This window comes from Lolium rigidum, chromosome 4, assembly GCF_022539505.1.
Source record: "Lolium rigidum isolate FL_2022 chromosome 4, APGP_CSIRO_Lrig_0.1, whole genome shotgun sequence".
NCBI classification, from domain to species: Eukaryota; Viridiplantae; Streptophyta; class Magnoliopsida; order Poales; family Poaceae; genus Lolium; species Lolium rigidum.
This window is the reverse complement of record NC_061511.1, coordinates 61768985-61780162: the sequence shown is the minus strand read 5'-3', so window position 1 is coordinate 61780162 and position 11178 is coordinate 61768985. Positions and strand designations below refer to the sequence as shown.

General features: G+C 50.0%; 1 pseudogene; it reads left to right on the top strand.

The window, feature by feature from the left end:
• Positions 1-5868: 5868 nt before the first annotated feature.
• Positions 5869-9007, top strand: LOC124708051 (annotated as a pseudogene).
• Positions 9008-11178: the final 2171 nt, after the last annotated feature.

Genomic DNA, 11178 nt, shown 5'->3' with positions numbered 1-11178 from the left:
CTTCATTCATCTCATATGCTTTACAATAGTATTGATCAAGATCATGTTGGTAGCATGTCACTTCAGAAATTATCCTTTTTATCGTTTACCTACTCGAGGGCGAGTAGGAACTAAGCTTGGGGATGCTTGATACGTCTCAAACGTATCTATAATTTCTTATGTCCATGCTAGTTTTATGACAATATCTACATGTTTTATCCATACTTTATATCATTTTGATGCATTTTCCGGTACTAACCTATTAACAAGATGCCGAAGCGCCGGTTCTGTTTCTGCTGTTTTTGGTTTTAGAAATCCTACACAGGAAATATTCTCGGAATTGGACGAAACAAAAGCCAAACCTCCTATTTTTCCGAGGGACACACGGAGCCAGAAGGGTAAGCCAGGGGGAGGCCCACGGGCTCCAGACCATAGGGGGGCGCGGCCAAGAGGGGGGGCGCGCCGCCATATGGGGTGGGCCCCTCGGGCATCCCCTCGCGCCGCCATTTCGCCTATATAATCCTTCCGTCGCGAAAACCCTAAGATATCCATTCATATTCCACGAAGAGTTCCGTAGCCGCCGCCATCGCGAAGACAAGTTTTGGGGGACAGAAGTCTCTGTTCCGGCACGCCGCCGGGACGGGGAATTGCCCACGGAGTCATCTCTATCGACACCACCGCCATCTTCATCGCCGTTGCTGTCTCCCATGATGAGGAGGATGTAGTTCTCCCCCGAGGCTGAGGGCTCTACCGGTAGCTATGTGGTTCATCTCTCTCTCCCATGGTGTGATCTTTATGTGATCATGAGCTTTGTATCACTATTAATCTATGTGCTACTCTAGTGATGTTATTAAAGTAGTCTATTCCTCCTCCATGATGTAAAGTGGACAGCGTGTGCATCATGTAGTACTTGGTGTAGGCTATGATTGTAATCTCTTGTGGATTATGAAGTTAACTATTACTATGATAGTATTGATGTGATCTATTTCCCCTTTCATAGCTATTGTTGACGGTGTGTATGCTATGTTAGTACCCGGTCTAAATTGCAATGGTATTATCTTGGATTATGATTTGATGAGGATATCCCTATGAGTGGTGTTTGTCAAGTACTTGATGAACTTTGAGTGGAGCTTTTGTAGCCGCTACGTGATGATTAGTGATTCCAATAGGAGAGTAATTCAGAGTAGCACAAGTGAAGAGAAGTTATCTAATTATTCAATTATGTGATCATTGTTGAGAGTGTCCACTAGTGAAAGTATGATCCCTAGGCCTTGTGTCTAAGCATTGAAACACCGTTTCCAACAAGTTCCGCTACATGTTCGCTTGCTGCCATTTTTATTTCAGATTGCAATTGCTACTTATAATCATCCATATTACTTGTATTTCACTATCTCTTCGCCGAACTAGTGCACCTATACATCCGACAAGTGTATTAGGTGTGTTGGGGACACAAGAGACTTCTTGTATCTTAATTGCGGGGTTGCTTGAGAGGGATATCTTTGACCTCTACCTCCCTGAGTTCGATAAACCTTGGGTGATTCACTTAAGGGAAACTTGCTGCTGTTCTACAAACCTCTGCTCTTGGAGGCCCAACACTGTCTACAAGAATAGAAGCACACGTAGACATCACCCGCAAATTTGAAATTGTCGGTCGATCATGGACCTGAGCATCCCCAGGTCCGGTGATCACCGTCGACTTGCTCCTCCTGCGCACCACCGTCCAGCCACCAGCTCCATCATCCGGAAAGCGTGATGGTTCAAGGACTGGATGGACAACTGGTTTGTACTTTTTTTGATTTTTGACATCCAGACTACCAGACTCATCCTCATATGAAAAGTTCACCGGCGATGCGAGCACAAGCGCCGCCTCCTTCTACAGAAGTTGACGATGAGCTCGTCGTGCCACACGCTGCATGACCCCATCCGAAACCTGAAGATCTCGACCACTTACCGGTGAAGGAGCCCTGCAGACATACCTGAATGAAGATTGAGAATTCGCCGACACTTCTCCGTCGACCTCGCCGTCAGATCCCTCGTCTGATGACTCAGAGATGGCCCAGAACCTGCCCTTGCACGCCGGTGCCGAATCCCTGATCTCGCCGGTCCACTCCGGGGACGGGACAGCGAGATCGCCGTCTGCGTCGCCTACGGACGCCTCACCAACGGTCATCTCTACCACCTCTCAGATTTCATCCTAATGGTTACGATTTAAACACTCATACATGTATACATATATCTGCTTTACTTAATCCGAGTTGGTAAGATAGGCATTATCTCCGTTCGTAAGGATATATATACATATCTAGATAAATTTACATTATATTTTTCATCGAATAGGTGAAGTACTATAGCAGAGGGATAACCCCCTCCCGCGGCGCCCCTAGGGCTCCGCCGGGGGCCGACCTCTCTCCTACCGCCGCCCCTCCCTTCGTTTCTCTCCCTCCGCTGGTGCCGTTGGCGCTAGCCACGGTGGCGACCGGCCCCGGCGCCAAAGTGCCAGGGGCTATTGGAGGCGGCGACCGGTGGTGGCGGCTGGGGCGGCAACCTCCGGCTTCGGCGTGCTCCGCGTCTAGGGCGGCGTCCCTGGATGTGCGGCGGCGGCTCCTCCTCCACGGCCTCCAGCGAGATGGTGGTGGCGACGGCTATTGGAGCTTGGGCCCGCCAAGATCCATCGTCGGCTTCTGGCGCGGCGACGCGAGGAAGGGGGCGCCGATGTGTGGGGAGAGGATGGTGAGGTTGCGTCTTCCACCGTCCACCGATTTCTCCTTCGTCATCGTTGGTCAGCGGATGGCGGCGTGGGGGCCTGTTCGTCTGCTTCGGGCTTGAAGGTGGTGGTCCTAGGGTTCTTCTTCTGCGAAGATGATGACCTACCGGATGGTGATCCTTTTCTTCTAGCCGGAGTGTTGAGTTCCGGAAGGCTCCGCCGGCGAATGATACAGCGCATCTTTTGCATGTAGTTTGCTGGATCGGATGGTATTCGGTCGCGCGCACCCATGCTTTTATTCCTGACCGTTTGGTTTTGGAGGGAGCGGCGCGAAGCTCTTTTTCTGTGTTGACATCAAGTGACTATGGATCCAAGATGAAAGTCAGAAGAAGAGAATATCATGAAGGCCGGATGGGAGGACGATCTAGTGGAGGTTCAAATCCCCGCGCTGTTGAGGGACTTGCTCGGTGTTCCGGATTTCACAGCAGCGGTATGAAAGTGGGGGCGACAACACAAGTGAAGTTCAGAGTCCTACCTTTCAGGGTGAAAACCCAAGATCTGGCCTAAACTGGTTGTGTCTGGCAATGACCTAGTTGGAGGCATTGTTTTGAGAGAGGGGACTATCTTCAGGGTGAAAACCTAAGATCTTTGATCGGACGATGACGGTGTTAGAGCACTGCTCCCTTCTTGGAGGCGTCGCTTTTGGAGAGTCTGTATTTCTGGTGTTGTCTTGGTGCTGGATGTATTGTTGTTGTTAGGCCCGAGATACTGTAGCGGGACTTTTGTTTCTTAGTTTTCTTTTATATTTTTTGATTGTGTGCATTCATAGTATCATTAGGTGGTGCGTTGTTGCAGAGGCTGGGTGTAATTGGTATCTTTTGATATAAATATATTTTCTTTATCTAAAAAAAAACTATAGCAGAGGGATAAAGAAGGAATTACTTATCCGAGGTATTTGTCCACGTCCCCGCATACCTAGTTCTAGCTTTGACGGCAACCTAAAATACGGCCGTCGGCCGGCGATAAGGTGTTATTCTACCGCACGACGATACATTCGCACCGACGCGATGAGATGACGGCCAAAATGCTCAGGTAAGCGCGACACACGTGCACAGGGAGTATAGCAACTTTGGCTTATGCGCCGCCGCGGCTGCGAATACGTTACTTAGGGCATCTCCAACCGCGCGACCCAAACGGACGCGCTGGGCCGTCCGTTTTGGGCCGTTTGCGTGGCCGAACGGACACCCGGACAGCTCCCCGCGTCCGCGTGTCCGTTTGGGTCGCACGCTGCGCCCAACGCGCGGACGCAGCGCATTTGTAATAAAATAAAACAGAAATAAAAATGAAAAAGGAAAAGAACAAAACATAAATTTAAACTAGTTGGTCATTAAACTTAGCCCTATTTTGGGCAAATTTTACACAAAAGAAAGCCATATATGGCTTTAAACTAAAAAAAAGCAAACCCTAGCCGGGGTTTGCGAGCTCGCGGTGGCCGCGGCGAGTACTACCCCCAGTAGTACTCGTCATCGTCGGCGTCGATGACGACGACGCCGCCCGGCGGCGACGCGCTGTTCCGGCTCGACACGCCGGAGGGCACCGGGGACTCCGGCCAGGGGTCCCACTGCGCCCTTTCCCAGGCGGAGTGCGCGTTCGGCGGGCTCGCCGGCCTGCGCAGCCGTGCCCTCCGCGCGGACTCTGTCGGAGCTGCTCCTCCGTCTGCGTGGCCAGGCGCTCCTCCTCCGCCGGGCGCGCGGCCCGGCGCTCCTCCTCCCCGGAGCGCCGCCGACACGTGCGGCCTCCTCTGACGGCGCGCCGAGCTGGAGGAAGGCCCACGCGTCCGCTCGGGCGTCCTCCACAGGCCTTCCTGGCCGCCTCCTCCGACGCGGAGGTGCGCAGCGTCTCGGCGAGGAGCGGCCATTTGGCCAGCTCGTCGAGGTCCTGCTGCTCGCGGGACGCCGCGAGCGCCGCCTGCAGCTCCGGGTCGTTCTCCTCCTCCTGGGGCTGCGGCTGCGGCTGCGGCTGGGGCTGGGGCGCGGGCTCGTTGATGTAGAGGCCGCCGGGCGGCGGCCAGCCCGCCTAGCAGGCTGTGCACGGCTGCGCGCGAGGCCGCGCCGTCGCGGATGTGAAGCACGTGCGCCGCCGCGCATCGTGCTCCACCTCGAACCACAAGTCCCAGTTGGGACTTGCGTCGCCGTACGCGGGGTCCTGCCGGAGGTCCGCCGGCCGCTGAGCGCGGCGCCTCCGGATCTCGGCGTAGCGGGCGCGGCCGGCCGCCGGGATGGGCGGCACCGGAACCCGATCTGGGCTCGAGGTGCCGGCCGTGGGGAGGTGCACGTCCCCACGGCATTGGGACGCCGGCGTCCCGGAACATCTGCGCCACCGCTACGGTGACGTAGATCCGGTCGCGTACGGGCGTCGCCGGCGGCCCCATGGCGAACGGCGCCGGCGCGGCGCCGGCTGCTGCCGGCCTCGTGGTCGTTGGCGGATGGCGAGAACTCGCGCTTCGGGGCCATGGCGGCGCGGAAGCTTCGAGCTCGCGCGTGCGGCCGGAGTGGAAAGTGGGGACTCGGATAGGGACGGTCCCTTCCCGATCCACATTTAATAGGGACCGGGGCACCGGCGAGTGGGCCAGCCACGCGGACAGGGCGGACACGCGAGGACGCCGCGTGCCATCCGCGGCCACGCAAACCCGACCAGATTTGGGCCGGGTTTGCGTCGTTCCGGACGCCGCGGCCGTCCGCTTTTGCGGTGCGTCCCCGCGTTGGGCCGGGTTTTTGTCCGGCTGGACCCATCCGGACGCGCGGGCGCGGGATGGGTCGCCCCGTTGGAGATGCCCTTAACTCCCCACTTGTCAAAACTTGGTACTAGCTTGCAGGTTAAGTTAATCCAAAACAGCCCACCCGTAGACGGACAACCACACGCAGCAGCAAGCCCTGAACTCGGTCGTGTCGACATGGAGTATATAAGTGATGCCGCTCCATTTCTCAAATCGCCTCATCATATCCATCTCGACACGCCTCCGATCAGGTTCGCCACCAGCGAGCCCCGGCGCTAGCTAAGGTCGATCGATGGTGGGGGCACGGGAGGACGTCGCCGGCGAGCGGGTGGCGCTGCTGGGCGCGTACAAGCTGGGCCGGACGCTCGGGGAAGGCAGCTTCGGCAAGGTGAAGCACGCGCGCCGCCGTGCCACCGGGGAGCACTTCGCCGTCAAGATCATGGAGCGAAGCAAGGTGCTGTCGCTCCGCGGTGCCGACGACCAGGTGCGCAGGGAGATCGCCACCCTCACCATGCTCAACCACCCCAACGTCGTCCGACTACACGAGGTAACTTGATCCATCGTCCAGCCCCTTTGTACTTTGGCTTGCGTGACTCCTTCCATTTCTCATTCATCAGTGGACTCGTCAAATGCTCAGAAAGATTGGGTGACAAAACACTAGGATGTTCATATTTGAATATATCTCGTTGAACGAACCGTGCTTAATTAATTAAAACTATCAACCGGAGATGGAGATCGCAAGCATCATCATGATGTTTATCCATTATTGGATATTAGTTGGGCGCGCCACTAGTACTGTAGACGCGTGTAGACCACTAAACTTGCACCACGTGGACTTGGTCCATTTGGCAGGTTGATATTGCACACACGCAGAAATGGGCTGCTGGGTCCAGACAGGCAGATTCAGCTCTGCTCCCTGCTAACCATTAGTATACTTGATTCGGATCGCATCTGTCGCAGTCAAGCAACAAACGCCGACCAGCTGCTGCTCCATCGCATGATTTATCATTGCCTAATGAGAGGAAGATTTTTTTGGTCTCTCGTGTGGTGCACATCGGCATGCCGATAAATGATTTTATAAGTCATGTGAGTCGCTGAAATAACATCACTGTCGGATCATGACTCATGTTTTGATGCTTGGTTCAGGTCGCTGCTAGCAAAACAAAGATCTACATGGTGCTTGAGTTTGTCAACGGAGGTGAACTGTTTGACAGGATTGTAAGCCCTTTTATTCCTATTATTATTTGAACCCAATTTCGCACTTTATACATTAGTTCTGACACTTCAAATTGATCTCCTTCCTGCAAAAAAAAGGCAATGAAGAAAAAACTATCAGAAAAAGAAGGAAGGAGGCTTTTTCAACAGCTAATTGATGGCGTGAACTATTGCCATGGAAAGGGTGTCTACCACAGAGACCTCAAGGTAGAAAGACAAACTACTGAAGATTCTTTATGCAGCATCTGGACAACGATTATCTGTCCTTGTTCTTTTTCATGTTCATATACTTTGCGATATGGCTTGATTGGTCTATGACACCATTCTCCTGACTTATCCCACTATTACAGCCTGAGAACGTTTTAGTTGACCGAAAAGGCAACATCAAGATCTCTGATTTCGGTCTCAGTGCTTTACCTCAACATCTCGGGGTATGGTCATATGACTTAACTCTAGATTTCATTATGTTCATAGTTATATTTTGACTCCTACTCACTTTTGTTATGATATTTTGCCTTTTTTTGCATTGAATTTTTATGATCTCCAACCTTTCAGGGTGATGGATTGCTCCATACAACATGTGGTAGCCCCAACTATATTGCACCTGAGGTAACAGATTGGCAACCCAAAAGTTCAGACCTTCTGATCTCTTTCTGATGTATAATGGCTGATTCTTGTGCAAAATGTATGCAGGTTTTGCAGAACAGGGGTTACGACGGGTCGCTGTCGGATATCTGGTCTTGTGGAGTAATTCTTTACATAATGCTCGTCGGATACCTTCCATTTGATGACCGAAATATGGTTGTTCTTTATCAGAAGGTAGCCATCATCCATGCAATAAAGAGTGACGTGAGATTAAATACTGCCACGCTTTAATATTCATTTGAGGTCATTTTAGTGATACTACTGTTACATGGCTGGGTGTAGATTTTCAAGGGTGAGACTCACATCCCAGAGTGGCTTTCACCTCAAGCGCAAGACCTTCTTCAGAGGATTCTTAAACCAGATCCGAAGAAGAGGATCAATATGGCAGAGATCAAAACACATGAATGGTTTCAGAAGGACTATATTCCTGTTGCTCCATATGAGGACAATGATGACGATGTACAGCTTGGTACAATTCTTCCTGCCAAAGAGGTAGTGACAGATGAAACAAACCGAGTGAATCTGGAAACTATTACGTTTTAAAAATAAACTGTCATCATTGACTTTTTCTTTCCTTTTTCCGTACAGAAGCAAATCAGTGAAGCACCTGGGGACAAGACTATTTATCAGATGAATGCCTTTCAGCTGATTGGAATGGCATCTTCCCTTGACCTTTCAAGTTTATTTGAGGAAGAGGTATGTAGAACATATTTTCTTCCTGCGACTCTGAATGATTTGATTTGTAAGGTTGGGAAGAAAATCATTTTTATAGCTTCTCTACATACTAATGTAGTATGGTTGGACTAATTTCAGGAAGTATCCCAAAGAAAGATTAGGTTCACATCAGTACTTTCACCTAAGGATTTGTTTGACAAGATGGAAAGCTCCGCGACAGTGTCCGGATTCCAAGTTCAGAGGGTGGATAGAAAGGTGAACACAAGCTCATCTCATCTTCACATCGTGGAGTTTTTTTGATTGACTTAAGATATAACGAAAAGTTTTGAAAGAACTAAAAATGCCATGCCGTGTGATATTCCAGATCAAAATAATGCGCAACGACAACAGATTGAACAACCCCGTGCCATTCTTGGTCTGTGTTGAGGTAAAACTTGACAAACTGCACCTTTTTCAATAAGTGCAACATATAGGACACGGTAACTAGCGGAGATCAATTGCTAACATCTGTTGTGCTGTTTTTTTTTATCCCAGGTGTTTGAGCTTGGCCCCTCTCTGTATGTTGTGGAGCTTAAGAAGTCCCATGGTAACGCTGCACTTTACAGACAGGTAAACAGGAGCTAACAGCAACTGGACATGCTACTCCTATAACTTCACTGTACACATCTCAAGTGCCGGCGAGTCAGTGAACGACTGAGTGATATTGCTTGCTGGAAATTATTTTGCAGCTCTGCGATGGGATCTCCAGTGACCTGGGCATTCCCAACATCTTGAGGACAGAGCCGCTCTACAGCGAAGACCTCCCGAGCTTTGACAGTAGAGCTGCGACGCCTCTGGTTGCCTTGTGACGAGTGTTGTGCCACACTGGCATGATGTTGTAGGACGCTAGGATCATAGCCCATCATAGATGGGGACTGACAATGAGGGTATAAGGATTAGGACCATACAATGTACATGAAAACTGTCTGTCAGCGATGTAAATGAAATTTTTAGAAAGGTTTTGATAGTGTGAACTGGAACGGTTTGTTGCAAGTTTTGGAAGCTAGGGGTTTTGACCCAAGATGGATTAACTGGATAAGAACTCTTTTACATTCAGTGACAGAGAGCTGGCCGGCAAAGTCGGCCTTGTATAGCTTCAGTTTCAGTTTCTCTCCCCTTCTCCTCCTTTTTTGTATCTTCTTCACTTCTTTTCTTTTGGTAGCCTTGCTATATTCTTGTATGCTCCCGTCTTCTCGACGGTTTTCTTCTAATATACAAAGACACATGCTTCGGCATGTGTTCGAGAAAAGAAAAAAGAACTCTTTTACATTCTGGTTCAGCGCAGGTTTTAATCAATGGTCAACCTGGTGAAAAATTCGTTTCAAACAGGGTGCTCACCAAGGAGATCCGTTATCTGCATACTTGTCTGACATTGTCGTGGATGTTCTTCAGCGCATGTGCTTCATGCCATACGAACAAGGCTCTCTGTTGCACCCGCTGGATGTTAATAATCATGCCCCCATGTTGCAGTACTCGGATGACACTTTAATTCTGCTCAAGGAAGAGTTATCACAAGCAACTGTCATCAAACAGATTCTTCAGGGATTATGTGATTCAGAGTTAGGAATGTGGTTGTTTAGGAATCAGAGACACAACTCACGGCAATGCGCTTTTATGAAAAACTAGCAAAAGTGCCCGTGCGTTGCGACGGGAAAAAAATCTATCTCAATTCACTTTAAACTGATTGAAGAATCAAACCATATTCATTGTATCTGAATTATTATTAACACATTATTTTATTTAGCTGTATCTAAAACTGTTTATGCATTAGCCTGATAGAGTTTTTTTGGTCACCTTGAAACCGTATTTTGCATTCATGAACATTAAAGTTTCTATGTTAAAGAATTTCTCATATTCAAGTGAGCTTTCAATGGACCATCCCTATTTCTGATCACGTGTGTATGAGTTATTTGAAGCACGTACAAAGCAGTACACATTTTTCATGTCAGGGGAAACAAATCATTGCTGCTGGTATAGTGGAAGCTAGTATGTACTACTTGTAGTCCTAGACGCAATATTTCTCAAGCTGAGAGGTGAGGTGGCTTCAAACAGAATGCAGGCATCAGCTACCTAGCGAATTCCTTCAAAAATCCAGCCTCTGGATCAATCGGTTGTACTGGTAGTAGGGTTGACCAGTCTCGCACAGATCGCTCGATGAAATACTTCCATTGACGTAATTTGCGATGATGGATATAGTACTATGTAAAGTTATAAACATCGATCTGCTTTCTTCACATCACAAACAACTATTGCAAATTTCTGGAGCTTGCCATGGATAAATCTGAGACATCTCGATTGATTTAGTCCAAGGACACCCTTTCTTCAAAGCACAAACAACAATTGCAAATCTCTGGAGCTTGCCGTGGATAAATCTGAGACATCTCGATCCATAACTTGATTTAGTCCAAGGACATCAAATCCATAACTTGATTCAGTCCAAGGACATCACATAAATTGACTCACTTGTATCTCATCTTAAAATACTCCCCGGCCAGTTATTATTGCAGCAACTAAACCAATATTATATCCGTATATACAGTAAGGGTGGGAAAAGTCAGTGTTGCTGGCGATCCTGGTTTACTTGCCTAAGGAAGGCTTCAATCGAGCCATGGAAGCACTCTATTCCCTGGTCTGGAAACACTCTATTCCCTGGTCAGCCTCCCAGAGGACGCAAACGAATAGGCTAAGGAGGACGATCTTGCCTGGCTTGCGAGCAAACGTGGTCCAGGAAATCCTCATTGCTTGTCAGGACGTGCTCCACCTCAGTTGGAGGTCAATCCGGCAGTTGATATTGCGAGGACAACGTAGACGGGCGGAAGGGCACGAGAATTGGATTCCACTCCCCAGATCGGATGGCCCGATGCCGTCCCAAAGCTTCTAGACCAACCGCCATGGCCATCACCAGGAGGGAGAGAGGAAAAACCGATAGGGAGACGTACGCGGAGAAAGAGCGCCTCGGCAGTGGTGATGGGGGAGGCGGCACCACGTGCGAGCATCCCGTCGAACACCATGTGCGCATCATCGTGGCGGCTTGCAGCGGCGGCCATACGATACGCTCTTGCGCGGCCGCGAGGGATTTTCCGGCTGCTCGATTTCGATCTGCGGGTGCCGGTCAATTAGGGATTTTTCTTTTCTGAGATTGAGA